General features: G+C 40.0%; 1 protein-coding gene across 4 annotated transcripts in view; it reads left to right on the top strand.

Moving 5' to 3' along the window:
* il1rapl2 (interleukin 1 receptor accessory protein-like 2) overlaps nt 1-24,808 on the top strand; it is a 382,929-nt gene that overhangs the window by 204,190 nt on the left and 153,931 nt on the right. The window lies entirely within an intron of this gene.

Genomic DNA, 24,808 nt, shown 5'->3' with positions numbered 1-24,808 from the left:
AACAGACTGGCAAATACATTTCTAAAGCTTCTAGCATTGGTTCTGATAACAAAAGGAATTTAAAAGTGTCCATCTTAATGTTACCAAACATACATGCAAAAGCAACCAATTTCTACACCTATTTATACTCTGTTATTCTGTACACACACTCACAAACACACACACACACACACTGTGCTGGTTAAGCACACAGTGCAGTGTCAGCAGTAGTGACATGCTATTAGCCGTGAGACGGAGTGCTTTGTGACACGTTGCTAAGCGTGCGCGCTCTCCTCCATTGTTGCTCGCCACCAGACTGCTGACACCTCATTACGGATTCACGTCGGTTGGCGGCGGCGGTTCGAGAGCAGGTTGGGTGAGCCGCGGGTCCTCTAATCTCGACGTAATGACGGACCTGCACGGAATCAATCTTCAGGCGTAAAAAAACGGACAAAGGAGGGGAGAGGGCAGGTTTGCCCGTAAACACGGAGAGATGAAGGGTGGAGGTATGGGGGGAGTGTTGGGAGGAACAGGAGTGATCATTACCGCTTCTATGAATGTTAAAAAAAAAATAAGGGCAGTTAGAGTACGCAGCTATCGCCCATGCTGATGTTAATGCTAAGTGCTCCAGTCAGGCTAACGTGATTACAGTGACAGCCGCGACAGAGTGGAAGACATTATCCATACAGTACCTGACACCTTTTGGGCTTATTAAAGCGCTCTCCCGACAATTAACCGTGATAGAGGGTGACTATGGGGTGTGTGTCCCCAACACGATCACTACATGCCTTCCGTGGGGCTGGGAAAAATCTGTCCAATGTCTTCCTTTGGCAGCGACAGGCCCGGCCTGGGCCAAACTTCCTTCTAAGTGCTGCTGTTCTGCTCGGGTCATTATGGTGACAGTCGTGTCGGCGGCTGATGTCGGGGGCGAAGGATTGGAGCCATTAGCAAAGTGCTTTGCAGAATTAGAAGGGACAACAGGCGGCTTATTTGGGGCAGAACGAGCCCTTGTAGTCATGTTGCTGGCAGGAGGAAAAGTTTCCATTTGGTCATATTTAAATGGAATGGATAGTTGAGTAGTTATAAACGTTACATGGTTCTCAGGTGTGGTAGGTGTACCACCTGGGATGGTTGGGATGCCTGACGATACGCCTTCTGCTTGTGGGAGCACAACTTAAACTTTTTTCAGTCAAGTAAATGCTTATTTAGTTTGAAATACCAGAGCAAAGTGTCTCATGAAACACTATGCAACCCTTTGTAAACCGTTTTTCAGAGTTGGCCTCCACCTGCTGCAATGCCTGTTGATGCATATTTCACGCATACTAGTGATTATAATGGAAAATGACACCCGCTTGCTGTTTAAAAATATTAAGCTGTATTTAGCTTAATATCAAATCAAGCTGTATTTGATGGATTGATTATTGAACATCACAATATTGTTAAAAAAAACTTTTTTTAACAAGCCCGTTTTTAAGTGTGTCCAGTGGGCCGGTCATAATACCAAATTTTGGTGGATGAAAAATTGTCCCAGAAGTTATTGCAGTAAATTATAATGTTTGTTTCAAGTAATATAACCGTAATCACCTAATAATACAAGAACACTTTTTCAAAGACTGAAAAACTTTCACTTCTAATCAATGTTTAATGGAAGACGTTTTAAAAATACAAAACAACAGAAACAACAAATCAAATGAATTATGAAGTCTCTGTAAACAAAATTGTCCTTCAGAAAATGGCTGGTTGATGTGAAAGACTGAAGACTGAAGAGGTTTGTCGTCAAGTTTTTGGTAGAAGTAGAGGGGGGAAAAAAGAGAAAAATTATAAATCATGAAAATTATTCAACTTATCATGTGATTAATTAATTTATTGCTTATTATGACAGGCCTGGTGACCAGCATTAGTAATATAATCTACATAACCTGGGAGTCAAAGATTTCTTTAGTCCTCAATTGCACCTAATGTCGTTAATTTGCATCATACCTTTTATATTAAATGTAGGGCTACATTAAAATTACATGATCCGTGTGAATTAGCATCTTCTCAATAGCAAAAATCTTTAAAGATTATGTATATAATTGTAATTGAAAGGGGTTCAATCATTTCTGTCCAAGAGATGTTCTTACAGATTTTCACTTTGAATTTTGCCTTTTGTTTTCTTATCTACTTACTTCTCCTCACAGTAATTTCCTCAGAGTTGTGCACTCGGTGTGTCGTTGGACAGAAATGAAATAAGACGTTATCCGTTCCTGTGACGCACGGAGCGCTCATTGTTCCCGTTTAACCTCCAGCAGCGTCCAGATGCTGGATCGGAGCACATCTGTAGCTGCCGTCTGACTGGATAGCTCCATGTATTTCACCGTTCTTTCTGGGGTGCAGTGGGAATGTGCAGCTGTTATTTATTTATTTAGTTTTTTGGGGTTTTTTACCTGTGTTGCTTCTGCGTACTGCACAAGAGAAGAACAACTGAAAACACAACGCGGACACGTCGTTTGCACGAAGCCGTCGTTACGTCGCTAATAACGCCAAGTGTCACAACCAGAACCGGAACGGCCTCAGCTACGGCTTCAGCCCGCACCGCTCTGACAGCTGTGTCATCCCAAGGCTGCAGTCATAATCAGAGCGGGCCCACAGTCTGTCAGAGCAGCGGTCAGCGAAAGACTGCTTGTCATCTTTCTGAATGCATGAGTGCCCATGCAGTCATAAGGGCACAGCGACTCTCACGGCATTCATATCCGTGGGCCCAGTCTGATACGGGCCCACATTTTTATACAGCCCAGCTTCTCTGAAAAAGACACCACAGACACAAGTGATATTATGAGCTAACCAAAAAAAAAACACATATATTGTTGCTGAGCAACACAGACGTAGTCTTGAGATTCCAGGATTTACTTTTTTGGAAGTCCTCAGCAGCAGCGGAGCCACATGATTCCACATGCATCATTTATTTATTTTTATTCATTCATTTGTTAAAATCTGTTGGAAGCCGACAAAAATAAAAAGGCAAAGTTAACACATTAGTTTCAGTCTGTTTAATTCACACTACCGTTCTAATGAAAGGTGCCCAAACTTTTCTAGGGATGAGTAGCTACATGAATACATTAAAGGGGCAGTATTAGGTATAATTGACCTTTTTTAGCTTTACATCTTATTCCCTCTTTAAAAACACGTTGCGTCTTAGCTGCCACTAAATATCATGCTGTTCTTGTGTTTTAGCTTAGCTTCTGCTAAGTACTGTGTTGTTGTAGCGCTGTAGAATTAGCTTCAGTTTAATATCATCTTGTTGTAGCTCTTGACTATTAGCTTTCGTTAAATACCATATTATTGTAGCGCTTTAGAATTAGCTGCCGCTAAATACAGTGTTGTTGTAGCGCTGTAGCATTAGCTTTTGCTAAATACCGTGTTGTTGTAGCGCTGTAGTATTAGCTTTTGCCAAATACCGTGTTGTTGTAGCGCTGTAGCATTAGCTTTTGCTAAATACCGTGTTGTTGTAGCGCTGTAGCATTAGCTTTTGCTAAATACCGTGTTGTTGTAGCGCTGTAGCATTAGCTTTTGCTAAATACCGTGTTGTTGTAGCGCTGTAGCATTAGGGAAACTGTTTAATTATTGCCTTTGTGATAACTGAACTAACATTTTAGCTAACTGTGCCATATAACATTCAGCAGGGTATTGTGGTGAATGTCATGGTTTTAAAAACTTTAAAAATGATATGTTGCATAGTTATTTTAAACATTACTCACCTAAATAAACACTCTAAGTCAAAGAGAGTTGTACAGCCTCAACCTGTTTACTACGTAAGTAGAGGAAATGTCTATCTTTTCAATTGGGTTTTATCCCAAACACTCCATGTCGGCTCCTGCATCTCCTCAGCAGCCTGAGGCCATGGGACTGCACACATTAGGCCAGTGAACAGGTGTTTAATGGACTCTGGACAAAACCACTAAGACCTCTGCACACACGGCTATTTATCACACTCAGCAGCTCACGCTAACATCTCCTGCGTAAACAGGGATGGCGAATGCGAGAGACCTGCCGGTGACATCTATCCATCATTTCTCTCAGGCGGTGAGTGTACGCGTTTGCGTGTGCATATGTCTCGCAGGAGGAGGCCCAATGCTCTCCGTCCAAAATGATCTCTTCCTGTCCACTCCATTAAAATGTCAGAGGTTGCTTAGTTGATAACTCGCGCTGGGGTTTGACCACATTTTGTGTCTCTTCCTGGCTCATTATGTCGTTTTCTTCACCGGTTCTCCAAAATGTACTCATTTGTCTACACATAAATTTGTATATTTTTTGTAAAAGCTATGTAGAAAATTAGGTTTTTAATTTTGCAAATGTGGCTTTCCTTGCCTGACTCCATATCTCACTCTCCTTCGTAGCCTCCCAACTCTTTAATGCTAAATATATTTCTGTTTACTTTGCAAAAAAGGGGAAAATACTGGGAGTGAGGGTTTTTTATATCATTTTATACCATTCTTGCAGAATTCAGCCACTGTTTAAGTCAAGGTTGTCTAAAGTGTGGACCAAGGGCCTTGAAATGATTTTGATCACCCACGAATGCTAAAACTGTGTCCAACAAAATAAAATAAAAACAACTGTTGACCCCAAAAATGTTGAAATTGTATGTTTTCCTTTTAATAGTCCACAGCAATTTTTTTTTTTTTTTTTTTTGGATCTTAAAGGATTTACAGATTTCAGAAAAAAAACTTTATCAAGCAGGCAAAACTAAAAAAAGAAAGGAAAATCACAGTTATTTGTTTCACATTTTAATGGAAATAATTTTGGCCCCTCAGGCAAAAATATTTAAGTGATTTCTTTAAGTAAAATGATTTAAAAGCTGCTTTTGGTGCTGCTATCTAGTCTGATGGAAAAATATATATATTTTGGATGATCTGAAACATTTCGCTCAGGCAAATGATAAAAAATGTGTAAGGGTGCCAATACTTTTTACATTACTGTTCATATTGCACAGGTGGGAACTTAAAGCCACCAGCTGCAGCTGCTAACCAATTAGCACTCACAAAACAAGCTTCCCGAACAAAGACGCATGCATGGGTAACTGCTGTAAGTTTCTGCTGGGACCAGGCCTTGCAGCAGATGTTCCAACACAACTGTACCCTACAGTTACAGAAAAAAAAAAAAACCCACAGCATGTGCTGAAGCCATGCAGAAGAACAAAACATTTCCATAGCAGCTGTGATACCTTCTCCTCCTCCTGACGGAGGCAGACATTTACCAGAGGAGAGCGGAGACGCGGGTATGATTGGAAAATGGTGCTGTTTGACAAGGAAGAGACCGTTCGGTGAGAATCGGCCGCGCATCTCCCCCGTCTGCGATGTGCCCAGTGAAAACGCCGTAACGAAGTACCGTCGCACGCTCTGGATGGTTGATGGAGTCAGCGCACTTACCGGACATAGATCACTTGTTAAACTCATAGATTTTAGGAAGCTTCTGTTTGATCCTTGTATTCCCAGAATTAGTTGATTTCATGGTCAAACCATCAAAACTGTTGGGACCTCCGGAACCAGACATTCACACAAAGATATTCTATTTTATCAAGTTAGCCAGAACATTTTCATTGAAGGTGAAGAACAGTTAAACTAAAAAAAAAGAAAAGAAGTAATTCTTGTATCATTCTAGAGTTCATGTCTAAGCCAAAGGTTCCAGCCTCACTTGTGTAGTCGCAAATTTGAATCTTTGCATTTAATTAATAAATTTGATGGAAGAGCCGGTGCAATAAATCAGCATTAGTCTTATTTAAACCATTAAAAATGGCCCCGGAAGTTAGCCAAGGAGATAAACACCTTTCTCTCCTCCTCTGGAGAGTCCATTCAAACAATGAGCGTTAATTAAATTGAACTCATTTCAAAAAAATGACTCTTTCTCACTTTCTTCCCTGTCGCTCTGTCTGCTTGAAGACGAATAAATAGACTTTTAATCTTCCCTTTAAAAAAGAAATCAATGGCAAGATTAACTAACTTGTAACCCCGCTGCACGGTGAAACAAATTGTGAAGCTGTTTTCTCTCAAGGTGAGGGAGAGTGATGCTAACGTAATGATGCGTTGCAACATTCATCAATCTGAAAATAATCACCACAGAAGCACGTGCCTAGTGGAATAATTCATAAGTAGCTTTCCGTAGCTAGCTTTTTCCTAATGAACGGTGCCAAACTCATTGAGTGGCACACCTGGTAAAGATGGGATAAAAATAGATTAGTCTTTTATTTGAGTTGTTTTTTGTGAAGAAGAAAATAATAATAGAAAAAAAAACAATCTTTAATTTGAGTACATTTAATGATTCAGTGGAGATTTTTTAAACATCATTAACTAGAATTTATCATGATAAATGATAAGCGATGCGATAAAGTGTTTGAGAGATGCTTTAATTTCCCACGGCAACCACTCATGGTTAAGCGAGGACTTCCTGAAGGCGGGGTTTCAGAAAGAGCAGGAGCTTCTTAAAGAGACAGAGGCCTCATTTCAAGGTATTAAGTTGCAAAGTCAAATTTCTCTTACGTAATATTTGATACATACAGCAACATACTGTAAGTTACTTGTTTGTGCTATGAAATGGCACTATGTGACAGGAAAACACAATACTGCCCCTTTAAATCTGAAGCCTAGCTTAGTATAACTGCTAGCATAGCTGTAGGCTACATTTTACATGAAGTAAAAACGTGTCAGTGATTAGCCCCGCTGTAGGACATCAAAAGCTTTCCTTTTCAGGAAAATAAACCAACAAATTTTTCAAATTAGTTCTAATATAATCACCAATCAAGTTGTTTGCTAATTATTGAATGCATAGCCTCATTCAGAAGACCAAGAATAGCTTGATGTTTGCGTGGTTGTGAAAGATGCAGAACATTTCGCCAACCTGAGCAGGCTGACTGCATGCCAAGCTGTCAATACCTGTAAAAACCCACCTGATGAATTTCAGCAAAACTGAGAATATTCCATTGCCAAACCATTGTACAATTCATTTCTTTGCCCCCCCTCTCGGTGGATATAGCGTAGCTATTGGGGCCGACGTGTTCCGAGTTGCGTGTGTGTCTGCGGGGCTTTAGCGGTGTAAGCCTGGTTTCGAGCCTGTCAGTGTCTCTATAGCCTCTAATCCATGTGTGGAGTGAAGGGTGACCATCTCTTTCTTGCGTTTTCTCTGTCCAACTCAGTCTCTCTGCCTCTACCTAAGCCTCTTTTCACCCCAATTTAACACCAATCGTCCTTCTCACAATGCTGCCCATGGCCGCAACATCACCTCCAGCAAAGTCTGCCACACACACCACAACCTGTCACTCCCCCCGGCATCACTCCGCTCCACACTGATCTGGACTGTTTCGTCTCTCAATAATGCCTACCTCTCCATCACGATCTGCTTAGTTCTCCCTCTGTCAGTCGTTTTGGGGCTTTCTTTGTGCTTAAATGCGAAAAATGCTATGGGAGCTACTAAAGAAGGAGCTGGAAGAGGAATGACTAACGCTGCATTCACACCAGCTCCGTTTGGTCCATCTTAATTAAACTCTAGTTCGTTTGCCTTGAAAGTCCGGTCTGTATGGGGAGGTTTGAATGTCTGGTTGAAAACACCTGCAGTATTATGAACTGGATTTCAAATTAGTAAGCATCTGGCAGGGTTTCTCCTCAGATATGAACATGGATGGGTGGTTTACATTCTTTAACTTTGTAAAATACTTGAAATATTAAGCCAAGAATTGTACATAATTTTACACAGTTTTTACTATTGGGTATTTATCGTATCGTTTTCCATTTATCATGATAAATTGTCATGGTAAGCTATTGATTTATTGTTATAAGTTCCAAGCAATGCCTTAAAGCCCCAAAATATTGTTATTGTGATTGTTTTTACTAGCTTTTCTCCACTGTTTGTACAATAAAGGTGTACCAATAAATATCAATACATTTGAAAACATGATTAAATGCAATTAATGTGTGCACTTTATTGATGCAAATCACACTTATTTATGTAACTGGTGTCCTGAAAAAGCACATAAAAACTGGGAATGTTTTTCAAGAAGTGAAGTTTTGGGGCCGTTATTGATTTGCTGTGCAGTCACACCCATACTGCTCTTTAAAAAAAAAAGTAAAAAACAGCTCTCATCATTATCACAGTAGTGAAATATCATGATAAAACTTTAAGTCCATATCACCCACCCCCATGTTGAATACACACCTAAAGTAAATTGTTCAACAGGCACATTAAAAATTTCCGATTAGTTCCACAACATCAAGCACAGCTCCTAAAAACTAGCGAACATTCATGAATCCGATTGAAACAGGGTGTGAAGGCTTGGAAAAGGTGATTAATATTTAATATAAATCGTGAGAGTCTATTTTAAGGCCTATTGTGACGTTTGGCACACGAGCAGAGCAGCAGTAGGTTTGTGACGTCACCGTCCAGTAAGATTATTATTAGATGAGCCATAAGTCAAAATGTGAAGGTTTTAGGGGGGGAAAGAATCAGGAAGCTACAAATAATAAAAAGTGGACCCATCTAAGAAAGAGAGAATTTAAGCAGGTTCGATGCATAAAGAGCTGTGTGTTCATGTTCCAAACCTCCCCGTGTGTGCAGAGAGAAGGAAATGATGCTGGCTGCCTCCCACTCAGCGTGGCCCCGGCCCCTGGCAGACCCCCGCGCTGACACCCGGGCCCCCAGGGGACCGCAGGGTCTGACTGGAGGAGCTGGGGCCAACCACTCCTGTGTGCTTAAAGTCTCTGAGAGACATATCTTTTCTTCACAATTGAAAATGGTTTGCAAACCATAACAAGCATTCGGTGTATACTGCTGTAGGAGGAAGGGAGGATGGAGGAGTACTGTCCCATTTTCAGGTCATAACTGACTTATTTTTGTACAAGCAGGAGGAAATAGGCGGTTCAGGAGGTCATATACAGGTGGAGAAAATGCTCCAGGTCACATAGTTTAAACTAGAAGGGCCGAAGGTAGTCCACGTAGACAACACTCCTATTCAGTCTAGAGATGGCCAAATGGCCTAAGTACCCTTAAGTACCCTTAAGTACCCTGGTAATGGCCTCAACGCATCTCACAGTTGCACAATTGTTCCTTAGACTTCGACTTCGACTTAGACTGACTTTGTTGTCATTTTCAATGCACAGGGTGTATACAGAACGAAATTTCGTTGCATACGGCTCAGGATAAGGTTTGAGGTTCCAATGTTGTGAGTAAAATAAAATACAGTATAAAATATGAATATAAATCTAAATATAAAATATAAAGTGCAGGACTGACAGTAAAATAGAAGTCCACCCGTCTCTCCTGCACCCCAATGCATGCCTGATAAAGCACATGTGCATTCAGTGCTGCCATGTCAATCATGTTTGCCAGGTTTGCTGACCAGCTGTCACATAGTGATGGAACCTTGGTCACCCCCCGCAAGATTATGACTGAAATAAATGCCATTAGTTCTTGTGAACTAAATAGGTGAAGCAGTCACCTATTTATCCTCCACAGCACAAAAGGCTGCATGCAAATTTGCATGTGCAAAGTCTCCTAGATCTCTTTTGCTTACACTTTTTGCATGATTTTTTTTTAGGTGGATCAACACAATTAATTTGGTTAGTTTATTTCTAAACTGTCATTTTATACCCTCTTAGCTTTATTTCAAAGAGAAACATTACTAATTTCTTTTAGAAAAACCTTTGCATACTTGTTGAAACAGATTGTATGTTTTGCAAACTCTATGTACATTTGGCAAAATGACCTGGATAATGCAGCACAACATCATGGATCAGCTGCAAAAGGTCACATCTCTCCAAAAACACTTCATGTATGCTTCAAAACTAAACTGAAGAGCACTACCTACAGGAGACCTGATCTCCTGTAGGTATCATAGATACCCACCCCCAACATGGACGATTCACATCCCTACCTTCTGGCCTGACGGTCAACGACCACATGTACAATAGAACAATAAAAGAATAGAAGAATGGATGAATGGAGGCTAATTTGAGCCATCAGAGTCGTCAATTTGGACAGGGTCTTAAAAACCCTGCCAGGTTTTTAAGACCGGGTCTTAAAAACCTGGCCCTCCTAGTGTTAAATGTGCATTGTAATTAATGTTTTTAAATTTGTCAAACCATTTTATCCAAACCAAGAGTTTTTTTATTTTTATTTTAATGCACTGTGTGTATATAACCCGTATGATATTAATTCTATATCCATCTATCGATAATTACTTTGGGACAGTGTCTTGCCAAAGGACACGTTAGCCTGAAGCACAGAGATTTATTCTCTATGATTAGATATGAAAACACACCTCATCACTGACCAGGGGATGTCCACAGATCCTTAGAAAATCGAACTCTTACATTTAAATATCTAAAATTCCTTTTTTAATGAATGTTTTACATTCACTACATTGTGGTTAATATGGTAACCACAAGTCTTAAACTTTGTTGTGGCAGGGCTGTTTAATCTTGTATATTCTATCCCAGTCTTTGTTATTTCTTTCTTACAAGACTTTTCCGTCAGGCAAATCTGAGTCACCCCCAGAGATCTTCACTGTGTTCTGTGACTAAGGTTGAGACTACCGGTAATTAGCTTTTAAAATACACTAGCTAGCTACTAGGTACACCAGCCAGCTTGCTACTAGCTACACTAGCTAGCTACCTATAAGCTACTCTAGCTACATACCTACTAGCTCCACTAGTTAGCTACTAGGTACACTAGCTAGCTTGCTTTTAGCTACACTAGCTAGTTACCTAAAGTTACCTAGCTAGTAGCAGGCAGGTAGTTTCTTTAAGTGTTTCTTGGGTAAAACTATTTATTTATTTATTGCTAGTTGGCTGAATTGCGTTTGTCTTTGCCACTGGCTCATTTCTGTTGCCAACCCATAAGATGCTAGGCACATTCTGGTCAATACAAACTTGTCAGTATGGGGGGTAAGCTTGCCAAAAGCCAAAAAACAGTCCCCAGAACTTTAACAGTTTTGCTTCCCTGGCACTGCTAAAACTCTCAAAAGAACTGATATTACTAGCACTGGTCTCAAAGCAGCATTTAGTGCGACACAAACTCTGGAGCCTGAGGTTTTGTGGATTTTAAACCCAATGATTACTCACCACTCTTACCTATTTTAGAATTTTATTGGAAAAAGTTGTTACTATGGATGGAAATACAGCTGAGAAGGACAGGAAAATCAACACAGAGAGAGAAACATTTATTTTGTACATTTTAGTTGTAATGGCCTTAAATAGTTCAAATTTGAGTTGGTGAAGCCTGTAGGAATCCTGAAGTTGTTATGACAACAATTATGAGTGGGATTTGGAAACAAATCTGTTTCATTTTAAATCACATTTTAAAAACTATCTTCCTGAAGCCACTGAAACAACATGGAAAATGATGATGTCAGTGTAAAAAATAACTTGATCTAAATGGGTGTTTTCCTTATTCTGCGCCAATCGGTTCAAAGCAAACTGCTATAAAAAGATCAAATTAAACCATGCTTAATACTGGCCATGTTGGATGATGTATTGATCTGTTGAATCAGATGACAGAAATGCCCTCAGGTCAACGGTAATCCTCCTGAGACGTCTGACCATTTCAGCCACCAGGAGACAGGAAGGAAGTGAGACATGATTGGACAGTAATTGGCCAAGAAATGGCGAGAACAGACGGATTAATACGTTTTGTGTGAGAAATTAATGCCACTGCATCTTTAAATGCTGTGGGAATAGCATGACTGAGAAACGCTGTGCTGATGGTCACACACTGGGCAGATGTTGGCTTCATTGGCCCGCTAGACAAATAATGAGCGCGGCGGATGTGGCATCCGGTTGTGTGTGTGTGTGTGTGTGTGTGTGTGTGTGGCCTCTAATTGGCTCCTGTAACTGACTTTCCTGCAGTGACTGGAGCTGGCTGCGGGGACACATTTGTCTGCAGATATGCGCGCACAATCACTGATGGGTCTGCAATTAATGATGGGAATAATGTCAGCACAGGGCCGGAGTCAGTGGGAGAAATTGGGAAGACGACTGACTTAGAAAATCAACAAGGAGAGACGAGCATTCTGTACTCCAAAATGTCATTCAACAAGGAAACATACGGATGTAATTACTTAATAATGTGGCTTGTATTCCTAATGCGTACACTGGTTGTTGGCTACGTAACTTTTATTAATATGTGTGTTTTTTTCTTTCTTTCACCGAAGTTCAGATGTGTTGCCAATTACAACAGAACCCTCTGTAAGGCGGTCAACTCTTTGTTCACCACCTTATTTGCCTCTATGAAGGTTTATTCTCTGTTGGGCTTATTGTGTAAATTATGTAATCTGAACTTTTTCAAAAAACAGGAGATTTTTGATTCACGTTTTTACAAACTGTAAGCTCCAATGTCTTTAACGTGGAGCTACAGACATTTTGCATGTTATCGTTTACATCCGGAAATTTTCAACAGACGATTCTTTAACTTGCCTTCTGCAGCCCCACTATAAAACAATTTCTTTAAATAAATGGGACCAGGAGGTGGAGGTGTTATTAATGTAGTGCAGTGCGCCACAGCGAAGGGAAAAATAACGCATTTGCTAAAGTCAAGCTAGCAGAAGTGACCTACATTGCCCTCCTGTGCTTTATGTGTATATATTTTTTTTTGATACAAACTTTTTCCTGTTGTTGTTACCTAGTTGTCGTAGTGTTGACAAGTGTCTGTATCACACCTACGTTTCAGGTTTAAAGCGTCACGTTAACAACTTGACGGCAGTCGTCGTCGGCTAGCAGGGATCTTGTGTGTGTGACGTCGCGCTACGTTTGTAGTGTTGAACCGTTTCCTCGAAGCTTCACGTTTTATTCAGCGACTTCCGTTTTTAATCTGTTGTCTGGCTTCGTATTTCTAGAAATTGAATATTTTTGCTCTATTAGTGTTGCTGAATGAATGGTGACTGTGAGTGCTCCACAGAGATCTTTTATTTTGGGCAAAGAGTGCAAAGAGCCAACACTCAACACACTCCGCTGAGCTATTTACTCGGTCTAAGCCTGCTGACTAAGAGGATTCTCAGCAGATTTGTGCTTTCCATCAGTCTTTGTTTATGGTTAGAGTCGGGGTGCTAACGAAGCAGGGGTCGGGTTAAAGTACGAGGCATCACCTCTATGTATATTTCATGCAGATGCAGGAGGCAGGAAGCGTGTAAGTAGATGAAGTTTCTCCTCCCTGCTTCCACGTCTGCAGGGTTTGCAATCTTTTGTTCCTATTTAAGGACGACTGCAAGGAATAAGATGTGATAATAAGCTCCCTATGTGATACCATACCTTTAGTGTAGGTGTTCGTATAGTGTGTGTGCATGCACACACACACACACTATGTGTGTGTTTTATTGATTAAAAGGAGAGAGGTGAGTTCTGGACGTACAAGGTTGCCGTCAGCTCCCAGCTTTTCACAGAACTCAGAGGATTTTCTTCTTATGAGCCAATTAAAGAGTGTGAAGAGGGAATACTTTTATTTTTCCTTTTATTTTTTTATTTTCTCTCCTGGTTTGCACACCTTTTCACCTGTTTATTACCTAATGCTTTGTATTGCTTTCTTTAATTGAATCGTACTTTTCTTGCCTTTCTTTGCGTTCAGTCCTTTCCGCTTTTTTTATCTTTTGTTCTCATCTCTTGTACAATCTTGTCTCTCCGTTTCCTCCCTCCATCTCTGTGTTTTTAGATAAATTTTATCTTCTCCGCGTTACGCCGTGGCCGCAGGGGGGAAGAGTGTATGTGATAGCAATCTCTGCTGCCTTGATCATATCTTGTTTTGCCATTGCCGAGCCATGAGATGGTTTATTTCTAATTCTTTTCTTATTTATTTATTTTTTAAGGGAAGATATATTCCAAAAGTGAGCGTGTCTTGATTTCATTGCCGATCTAACGAGGCAACTTGAGGATTAACGGGCCCCTTTCAACCGAAACCAGCTCCAGGGCTCTTTGTTTCGAAACATTCACTTAAAGTGAAAGTGGGGGTTTTCGTTTCGAGATACGTTGCAGCTGCAACACAAAAGCTCCTCCAAACATAGCCCCCTTTTTAAAGAAAGATAAAAGATTGCAGTGCTGTGTAAAAAAAATCAAATAAAGTGGATAAGGTCAGAATCTGGCTTAGCAAAAAGAAATCACATGGTAATGGTCTTACTCACTATAAATAATCCATTTACTGTCTTCACGGCCTTTGTTGTTCCTAAAATGTTTAGTTTGCGCGTTTAGTTTGTGGATTTCTATAGAAAAGATCCACCTAACACTGAAGTAACATAAAAAGTTTAATAAACTGGAGGTACATAAAGTGCTATAAAATATGTGATTATGAAGTTTTAGATATAACAAATTCCTTTGGGGCTTGGTGTAGATTTGTCAAGCCGTTCGCTGTTTTAAAAGGGTCAATTTTTGTATTTAAAATATGTATATATATATATATATATATATATATATATATATACTGTATATATGTGTACATATTTTATATATACACACACATATATATATATATATATATATATATATCTTTTTTTCACTTGTGAATTGTCCAAAAACGCAAAATAAGAATTTGATGTATTATTATTGTTGTTATTATGAAATGTGGACTTTTCTGCTTAAAGAAGATATTGACTCCACATTAAGTCCACGCAGAACCCCTGTGTAGAAGCAAAAACGTTTTCAGGCTTCCTGTTCACAAAGAACAAGGCAAGGAGTGAAAAATTAAGAAAAAATATTAAATAAAATGAACATTTTATAGAAATATATACATTTTTGAAGTTCCCGTTTCCTGATTTTGTGTTAAAAATGGACGTTTTCTTTAAAAATTGGTCTGGATCTGATTTTTCTAACACTAAACTATTGAACTATTACACTGACTTGTTGAATTATCATTATGGTCTTCATCAAATTTAGGAATTTCAAATACTTTTTTATTATAATTAGCTAGACCTTGCTAATCCTGTAGCAGTCAGTCTCTCAATGAATCCGAAGGGGCTTCTGACTGAAAACTATTGCTGTAGAGCCACTTTTCTTTCATAATGGCCCAAGTTATGGGAAGGTGATGACATGTCAGTTCCATGACATGCTAACAGCTCAGTATCTGGGAATCAGAGACGATATTCCACAGTAACACATCCTGGATGTCACAATTAGTTGTTAGCAATCGCTGCTAATCCATCTCACTTGCTTTTGCTGCTCCTTTTGAGATCTGTCTGGCTGCGACACACTGTTTTTTACATTTCTATTTACCATAAACAATGCTAATATGAGCTAAACAGGAGTCTATAAATGCAGCTTTTCTCCACATGTTCGCCCTAAACTGATTAATCTGCATTTGATAGATAGCAGTTGGAACCAGCTCCCTCCCGTCCACCTGCTCTGCAGGAGGGAGGAAATGAGGCGCTGCCAAAGTACAAGACTTTTAATAAAGTCAACTTAGATTTTGACCCCAGATTTGCCTGCTGCCAGATTCCTACCCACTAACACACACACACACACACACACACACACACCATGCATCCAAATCTCACAACGGGATTTCCCGCCTCGTAATTTCACACGCACACGCTGCCGTCTGCCAGGGAGGAGGTGTCAGTCAAGATGGATGTGCCAGCCGGACCCGGGTCCCATACGGGAGGCCAGTTCTTCTACATGCAACGTGCGTGTGCAGAACTCGTCCCGCGGGCCGCGCCACAGGATTTGGCTCCGTTCAGCTCGGCTACATCCACTCTGCTATTGAGCCAGTTAGCCTCCCCTCCCCCCTCTGTGTCACACAAATACTTAAACACACGTATCCTGTCTGAGTCGAACGTCTCTATTTCTCTGCTGAGCAGCTCTGAAATAAACCCGAAATACTTCTGGGAAAATTTGACAAACACAAAACTGAGACTAAAGACGCCTGCTTGGTGAAAACTTGGCGCCGGAGTTAAAGGGGCAGTTTTATGTAATTTCCAGGCACATAGTGCTATTTTGTAGCACAATCAAGTAACTATGTTACCTCCAGTTGTTTTTAAAATGCTGTATATATCTAACAGGGCTTAAGAGAAATTCAACGTTCTAATTTAACACTTTGAAATTTGGCATCTGTCTTTTTGAAGAACTCCTGCTCTTTCTGGAACTGTACTTTCAGGCAGTCATCACAACATGGCTCCTATAATGAGCTCAGAAGCTGCAAAGTTCCAGCAGGAGTTTGCTAATTCCTGCTGGCTAGTCTGAAGGAGCTGCATGGAGGGAGGGCTGCTCTGCGAGGGAAAAGCTCGGAATCTTGGAAACTACAGCTCCGAGGAGGAAATTCGTCTTCAAAGGCGGTGCTAGGTTTGTTCAGGGGTTTTGCACCATGGAGATTAAAGGATTTCTCAAACATGCATGAAAGAATCAAAGCAACACTCCAGGTATGTTTTTGATGAGGGAATAACATGATGACATCATGTAAAGCTCAAAAAAGTCAAGCATTACCTTCCACTAAATAGCATGTAGGTAGCGCTTTAGCAATTGCTAATGTTTATGATTAGTGCTTTTAGTCACCGGTGCTCACCACTGACAAAATGAACAGTTGAAGCTCTCATGTTTTGATCTGAGTTGACCTGCTGCTGTTATTCTCCTCACATTGGAAACAAATTCTCATGACGTTTCCCCGCATCCAGCAGGAAGTAGAATTTGCTGGAAATCCCCCCGGAGTCCTCCCTGATTTTCACTGCAGATTCTGCTCCTCTTCTTCTGCTGATCTAATCTTCCTCATTTATAAATATTTCAAAATACACTTGCTGCGCGTGTCCGCAACGATTCGACAGCTTCCGTCTCAAACCGCCGGCCACACACACACACACACACACACCCACGCGCGTGTGCGTCCTCTCTCGGGGAGTTATCCGTATGTGCGCCTAGTGACACCTCCCTCACACGGAGCCATCCCGCCCCACACACGCACTACTTTTACACTCGCAGCCCCCGTTCTTTGCCGCTTGTGAATGCGCACACATGCATTGGGCCTAAACCTTGATGACTGGGTCTTTTCTTATCTGATTGGAAGTGCAGCGTCGGCAACTTTCCCTCCGTCCTTCAGAACTAGGGAGAGCTTCTCGCTCACTCTCTCGTTCTCTCAGTACATCTCTTCAGCTTCCACGACTCTCTTACCGCTGCATTTTTTTTTCTCTTCGTCGCTGACAATTACTCTCCCCCCCCCCCCCATTTTTACTTGCCTGACGAAGTAGAAGTAACAAGAGTTTCATTCAAAGTGTCTCTCTTATACAGGAGCTGGAGGCTTGTCAGGAGAAACTCATAAGTTTGTTCGCTGATGTACCGCGGTGCAGAACACGATGGATCCGGCACAAAGTCTCACAACGGGAAAAGTCGAAGACGAAAGTGGGTTAAAGATCATGCAATGCTCCAGAGACTCTGTAATTAACCTTTTATTGCTGCTGGTGCAATTGGACTCTAGACAAAACACTGGGCAAAGACAAAATATAGCTTTAACTTAAGAACTAGGCTGAAGTTGATTTCTTTGAGTCGTTTTTTTGTACTTACCGTTAAGACAACTTAAGTTGTTGGCAATTTGGTAAATGTAAAGTCTGTGTTCAGACGATCACTTGATAATCGCAAAATAAACATCAAGGCAGAAAACATAAAACTGTTGTGAACTGAATGCTGTTCTGTTTGTGGGAAATGTTTGTGACTTTTGGCGTTGAATCCTGACACACTAGTGGAGCTGTTGTCAGTTAGTTGCTATGGCAACGGATCTGCGCGTAGCGTAAAAGCCGACACAGAGCGAGAGAAAAAGAATACGAGTTGCTCCGAGTTATTCTTCAACAGTTTCTCCGCGTTATTTTCTCCCTTTGCTGTGGCGCGCCGCACTTCATTGACAGAATCGTTCTGCCGCCGCAGCGCAGCTACGGATGGCAGGTAAAAGAATCTTCCTTTTTGCCCTCCAGAGTTGTTCGCAATGCATGAAGTTCCTGGTTGTAAACAATAACATGCAGCATTATGTGTATAAAATTGAGATAGTTTCAGAATGCTTCCCCCTCCCTCCCCACTTCATTTCACAGTAACATGTTTTCAGCTTCTGAGCTGCAGGATTCTGATTGAAGCTCTGTCTCATTTGGAGAGAGAAATGGAGTTCAAGAGGATTATTTATACAGTATAGGACCTCACCATCAGCAATGTAGTGACTAAAAGCATCATTGTAGCATTAAATGAAAAGAACAGGGTTTTTTCCTAGCTGGATGTGTTATTTTAGTACCCATCAGCCAGTTTATATAAACCTGGCAAAACAAGTAAAGAAAGTTGTTCTTGTTTAGTTTGGAGAGTTTTTAATGCGTTCGTCCACCATATTGGTCTCGTGCGTTTTCCATACAGAAATTGCTACTTTTTAGTTACAGCTAAGAAATAATCAACATAGCATAAATGTTCTCACCTTTTGGGTTAAAGAAAGATAAAGCAGTACACAAGGAGCTGCTTCTCAGAGCAAGGCTGGTAAAAACCTTGTTAAAGGGTTAATAGAGCAGCCATGTTGGGATGACTTCCTGAAGGCGGAGTTTCAGAAAGAGCAGGAGCTTCTTAAAGAGACAGGGGCCCAATTTTTAAGGCGTTGAATTACAAAGTAAAATTTCCTTCAAGTCATATTTTTATATATAGCATCTTTCAAACAAATAAAGTTAAAATTGTTACTTGACTTAAGCTATAAACTGGCACTATGTGCTTGGAATACACAATCCTGCTCCTTTAGGTGAGTTGCACATTGTGAGAGCTTATTTAAAACTGCTTTCTTTTTTGGGGGGGGGATGTTTGGGACTATAAATGTCCTTGGACAACTTGCAACTTTTCACAGCTCACCGATAAGACAAGCTGTCTCTCTTGCTCCTTATCACTCTTCTCTCCTCTTGCTTACTCCGTCTTTCCTCCCGTCACTCTTTTCTCTCTTCTCGTCTGTCTTTCCGCGGAAACGCCCCTGTCCATCATCTCCACTTTCCTCCCACTTTGCTTGAATAGTCATACAGCCCCTCCATCTTCATTTGCGAACCCTCCTAAGTCTTTTTATTTTTTATTATTATTATTATTATTTCTCTCCATCTTGTGTTTTCTCGCCTCATCCTGACGCTGGACACAATCGGCAGTGTGTTGGGCGCGCAATCGTGATTCACTGGGCCATTATAACAAGGCTATTTCTGACCAGTGTGACGCGCAGTAATGTAAGCCTCCTCAGCTGCCTGGTCACTCTGTGTGTTTGGTAGATTGACAGCCTTAAACAGCCGAGCTAGAAGGTGTGCAACGCCACTGGATGAACTCAAAGTAATTGGAGGTTTTAATGCGTTTTGGGGCCTCGGGATAATTGTGATATGAACCAGGGATTTATTTTTTCTCTGTCTCTCTGGATAACCTGTCAGTTATATCATGGGAACATTTACAGAGTTTCCCAACCTTCTCTCTCTCTCTCTCGAATCGCCTTACCTTCCATCAGGGAGTACGTCGCCACAGATTTTCCCGTGTGAAACACGTGCTTGGGTTTGGACGATTTTCTTTTTTTTTTCATCCAGTCTCAGTAACTGTACCTCGGAAAATGAGGGAGTGTGAAAACCAGTCAATCAGAATTGGCCTGAACCACTGAGCTGTTGCTGTTTCAACGACAGCAGGTCTGTCAGGTATTTTGGTCCCAAGCCACTCAGTGAAAACTGGCTGTGGTGATGGACTGAACCTTCAGAGCCACATAAAGACGGCTACAAAGTCAGCCTTCTGTCACCTGAAGAAAACTTCCATGGTTAAAGGACTAATGTCCCAACAGGATTTAGAGAAACTCATCTGTGCATTTATCTTTTGTCACAATAATTACTGCAACAGTAGCTGCATTTCTATTGACCATATAATTGCGCAACTTGACATTTCCAAAATACATTTTCTTGTTGGAAAGATGTCGACTCTCGTTTTCAAATCGAATGTTTTGGCGCTGGCATGAGGTGGTTTTTCGGCCGCATCAAAATCGGTTTGTTTCACAAAATTGCAACGGAAACACTTTTTTCGCATCACACGAGTCACGTGATAAAAAACCGGATGTTCCCACTGGTGCAAAGTACTGAGAAGAAGACGACAGGAGGTAGTTAGAGGATGATTTCTGATTTTGACTGGTTTCCAAAAGGCATGGCTGTTTTGTGTCAAGTAAGGCCGTATATTGACACAAAACTCAAGCAAACTGTGTCTGCATTAGAAGAAGCCGGTGGTGGAGTCAGAGATATTTTCATTCGGGGTTGCCAGGTTGGAACCATTACTCACTCATGGGTTGCCCCCAATGTTAGGTGGCAGACAAACTTCAGAGCACAATATTTTCCAATAAATACATTCATGTTTTGAATGTCTTTATTAATAAATTTGTGGTACCCAAGCATATTTCACTGCTGCCCCCAACTGTTTTGGAGGGGCACTGCAGTGATGACTATGGCTCCGCCCCTGGGTAAAGCAAAAATAAATCATACTTCTCCAGTATTACGTTTAGCTATTTTCAACCAGGGCAGATTGAAAATTTGTCTTTGCAAACTAATAGTTTTCTGTGGATGTTTATTTGAGGAGGAGAACGTTTATCAGAACGTTTATCAGTAAAAGGGAAAACGTCGGTGCTGCTTTGTTGGTTTCTGTGGATCACAGACTGATCTGCAAGTGTTCTACGGTTTGACTCAGGACCATGTTCACAAGATGGAGGCTGTTAAATTCTGTTTGCCTTCCTACTGGTTTTGATTTGCAAATACTTGCACAGAATTAGATGCTCCCCCGGGGCAATGTTGATGCTCCGGCAACTCCTGTTTCGGCGCCCTGCCGCCAACTCAGCAGGAGATTTGATTGTTTTTAACTTGTCAGTGACAAGGTGATGATCCTGTCAATGTTTGGTTAGAGTAACCAAACATTGACTCTGAAGATTTCTCATCAACCTAGAGCTCTTCAGATCTTCACAGTCAGGCCCGGGAGCAGTGTTTTATTTTATTTGTATTTTTTTGGCAGGCGCCCCGACCACAATTCAAAAATTCACAATTGAACAAATTAGGCTAAAACTGCAACTTTTAAATCAAAAATGTACTTACAAAATTGTTGGATCCACCACAGAGTGATCCTCTTTTCTGAGTTTTATGGCTTCCTTCTGTTGCCATGGTAACCATGACCACTTCTACTCGTACTTGTACTCTAAAGTTGACCTTGGTGCAGCCAAATCTGCTTTTAATTGTTGTTGGCTGCATACAGCAAGATTTTTTTTTCAAATGGAGACTGACCTAGATCCCGTTTTTATTGCTGAGAACAGACAAAATATTTTTGCAGTTTTCATCAAGCGAGTCTGAAATATTAAGCAATCTGGAGGCTTTTCATTTAACAAGGGGAAAAAAACCCACATTTGAAGTTTTAGATCTACAATAAAAACAAATGATCTAATTATTTGTTTAATTAAAGTAGTTCATGATTACTTTATTGTTGAGTAGGTTTAAAAAAATCGCCTTTTTGGTGAATGTAGTTTTTTAAAAGAGGTATTTTTCTGGCCTGCGAGTTCTTTTGAGCTGACGAGACAAAAGGTTTGGACATTTCTGCTCTAATGTGTTCATAAATCACATTTCTTATATACAGATAGTTATACAGATAAATCCCACTGTGAGTGAATGTTTCATGTTATTATACAGCCATCTCCCTCGTGACTTAATATCGCGGTCTCTGGAGTTTCATAACTAACATCTAATTTAATCCGTGGATTTTCTTCAATGGACGATTCATTTGATGTAAACCTTGGATCGAGGTTTTTGTAGTTAACTAAAACTAACAAAATAACAAAAACTGAAAGTGAGAAAACATTTTCGCTAACTGAAATAAATAAAAACGGGAATTAGTGGGAAAAAACTGTAACTAGCTGGAACTATGCCATGCGTTTATTTAACTAAAACTTACTGAAATTTTAGATAAAATATCCTTTGTTTTTGTGTTTATAAACCTATTCATGAACACAATGGAACTGATGGGAAACTTTTTCCTCCCCCGTCCATAAAAGCAGTTTACGTCGGCAAATTACGGCACTCGTCATGGCGGCACTTGCATTGGTCCCCAAAATGGTGGCAGCAAAAGTTGCAATAAAAATGCCAGTCCGTTGGTTGTTCAACAACAAATGAATCACTTTTTTTCTTTAAATTGTATCGTCTGTTGCGTATCCATCACCCGATCGCTGTGAAAACATAATCACAATGCAATACGTTTTGAATTCTGTACCTAAAAATTAACCAAAGTATGACAAAACTAAAACTATTCTGTAACTAATAAATACTCAACTAAAAGTAAACAATATTTCAAGTAAGAAAAACTGGAAAGCACACTCTAAAAACGAACTAAAACCAACTCAATTAGGCAAACAAAGAAATCAAACTACACTACAATGAAAAACACAAAAGTATTAAAGCAGGACATAAAGGTTAACGAGGTTAAAGATGTGTCCATAGCTCCACGTGTGCAAACAGCCTGACTGACTTGAGAGAGGCCTGGTGAAACGTTTCAAAGGATAACGGCGCTGTAATAAAAGCTGGGGGAGAGAGAGATGAAGAGGAGGAGTGGATGTGGCAGCAGAGAGGGAGGTGACTGTAATTTATTGTGATGAGTGTAAACTGGTCTGGACGTCCTCTGGGATTCTGGAGTAATTAGGCCACTACTTCCTGTTCACAGAGGAGGAGGAGCAGGAGGAGGAGGAGGAACAGGTGCAGACGAGCACATGGAGCCACGCGGAGACGCACTCCATGCATAATTCAATTAAGATCCAGAAACTCAAAACATGAACAATGAGAAAAGAGATCATGTACTGCTGCCTTAAATTTGATTTGTAGTTTTTAAAAGTCAACATGGAGGATTTTTTATTTTTATTTTTATGACAAGCATATTCTGTTTTGTAAAATTATATTTTGGCTTGTTTTTTTGGGGGGGGGGTATCAGTTGTGAGTAGAGTCGTTGTCCTGTGAAATCTGAAAGTTGTGGGTTTGATCCCAGCTTCCACATGTTGGTCCCTGGGCAAGGCACCTCTCCAGTTCCTCGTCGTTTTTGCGTTGGATGAATGTGTTGGTGTTTGAGAGTGTGACTGGCTAAGGGCTTCTGCCTGACTTTAGAAAAGAATAATAGAAATAAAATTAACTGTTAACAAATTTATTCCATTTTAAGTTGAATCTTTTACACAGTCACATGTTTCCAATCCTTTTGGTGTCTTCAAACTATGAATTCCAACGTTTTCAACAAATTTAAAGCAGAGATGAGCACAGATAGAGTCTAGGGGGCTTTAAAGCACCTGCCCTCCTTCTGCTGGACAAAAAAAAATGCCCTTTTGCATTTTCTTTTTTTTTTTGTCTTTTCAGTGTGCATTGTGTGGCCCAATGGACCATTTCTGAATTTTGAAGCTTATATTACCAGGTAGAAAATACGAACATACCAGGAATAGACAGCTTGCCAATACCAGGTATTGTAAGGCAGACTGTTTAAAATAAAATAAAAAATGGAGGAAAATCCCAACATATATTGATTGATTGATTGTTTTTCTCATTTTATCTCCATCTTTTTGTTTTGCACTTGTTGCAAATGGGAATTATTTTTCTTTTTAGCTTCATGTTTCCACACATTACTGAAATAAAGTCATCACATGTTCACATCCAGCAGATAATATGACTTAATCGTGCCTCTTATGAAGACTTTTTCCATCCTGTGTTTAAATATTGTTGCTTTGGTCTTAGAGCAACAATAAAGTTGCCAGATTATTAACCCAGGTGAACTCTAAACAGTGTCGAATGCTCAGTTCACATGACCACATTTCCTCCTATCAATAGCCTGTAGAAAATGACCTCAAGTCTTCAGTTGTCAAAGCCTTTATGAAGCATCTAATATCCAGAAGCCAAAGAAAGGGATGAAAAAATAGCAAGAGTATAAAATGTTTTGTTTTTATGGGGACAAAATTCAAGTAGGAAGTGATTGCGTGGCATTGTTGGAGAAAACAGAAGAGGAGGTAAATTACCCAGGAGATCAAAACTGCTAGCAGTGATAGAATCAAGTCATAAAAGTTTTGTTTTTGGTGATTTAAGTTTTCTATTTTAATGTCTTTGTTTAGCTGTTGTAAGAAGGTTTGGACTTGATTCAGTGACAGTAGTAATAAATAAAGTCATCTTTCTTTCATTATAGAAAAGTTCTGTCTTTATTCTGTGTTTTCTACTTTCTGATTAAAGTGACTGTAAAGATTAATAGGTAAATCTTGGTGGGGGGTAAAAGGAGTTTATATCAATTGCATTCAGCACCCAAGTCATTGGTAATACAGTACTTTATGTATTATATCACTATGACCAGAAAATATTCCTTTATTTTCAATTCAGTTAAATTCAACAAATACTTTATTGATCCCAAAGCAACATGTTGTAATGCAAAATTGTCAGGATTCTTAGGAGAGCTGCGGATGGTGATGGTTGTGGGCAGGAAAGATCTCCTGTAGCAGTCTGTGTTACAGGGAACTTGAAGAAGCCTCTGATTGAAGACATGTTTTTTGTTTTTCTTTTGCAATAAGCCTTTATTTTCTCAACGAGATTAACCAATTATAGGTCATATAAAAATGTTAAAAATGTTTAAAATGTTACTTTAAAAAAATAAAAAATTGTTAGCTGATTTCTGAAAATATATTAGTCATGTTCATATTTCTAGCAATACCTTTCTAGGCTTATGTACACATTTTTTGTCTTCTGGTTTTAAACCTTTTTTGTTTTGATACTTGAGTCAATTATTTAAATCATGATTTACTGAAGATATTTCAAACTTGTTCGCTTATTTCTGGAAACATGTGGAGCAGAATAAATTGCCAAATGAACAGGACATTATATGATTTTAACAGCTTTCGAAAC

The sequence above is a fragment of the Xiphophorus couchianus genome, chromosome 23 (assembly GCF_001444195.1).
Source record: "Xiphophorus couchianus chromosome 23, X_couchianus-1.0, whole genome shotgun sequence".
NCBI lineage: Eukaryota > Metazoa > Chordata > Actinopteri > Cyprinodontiformes > Poeciliidae > Xiphophorus > Xiphophorus couchianus.
Note: the sequence above shows the minus strand (reverse complement) of the source record. Positions and strands in the feature narration are given on the sequence as shown.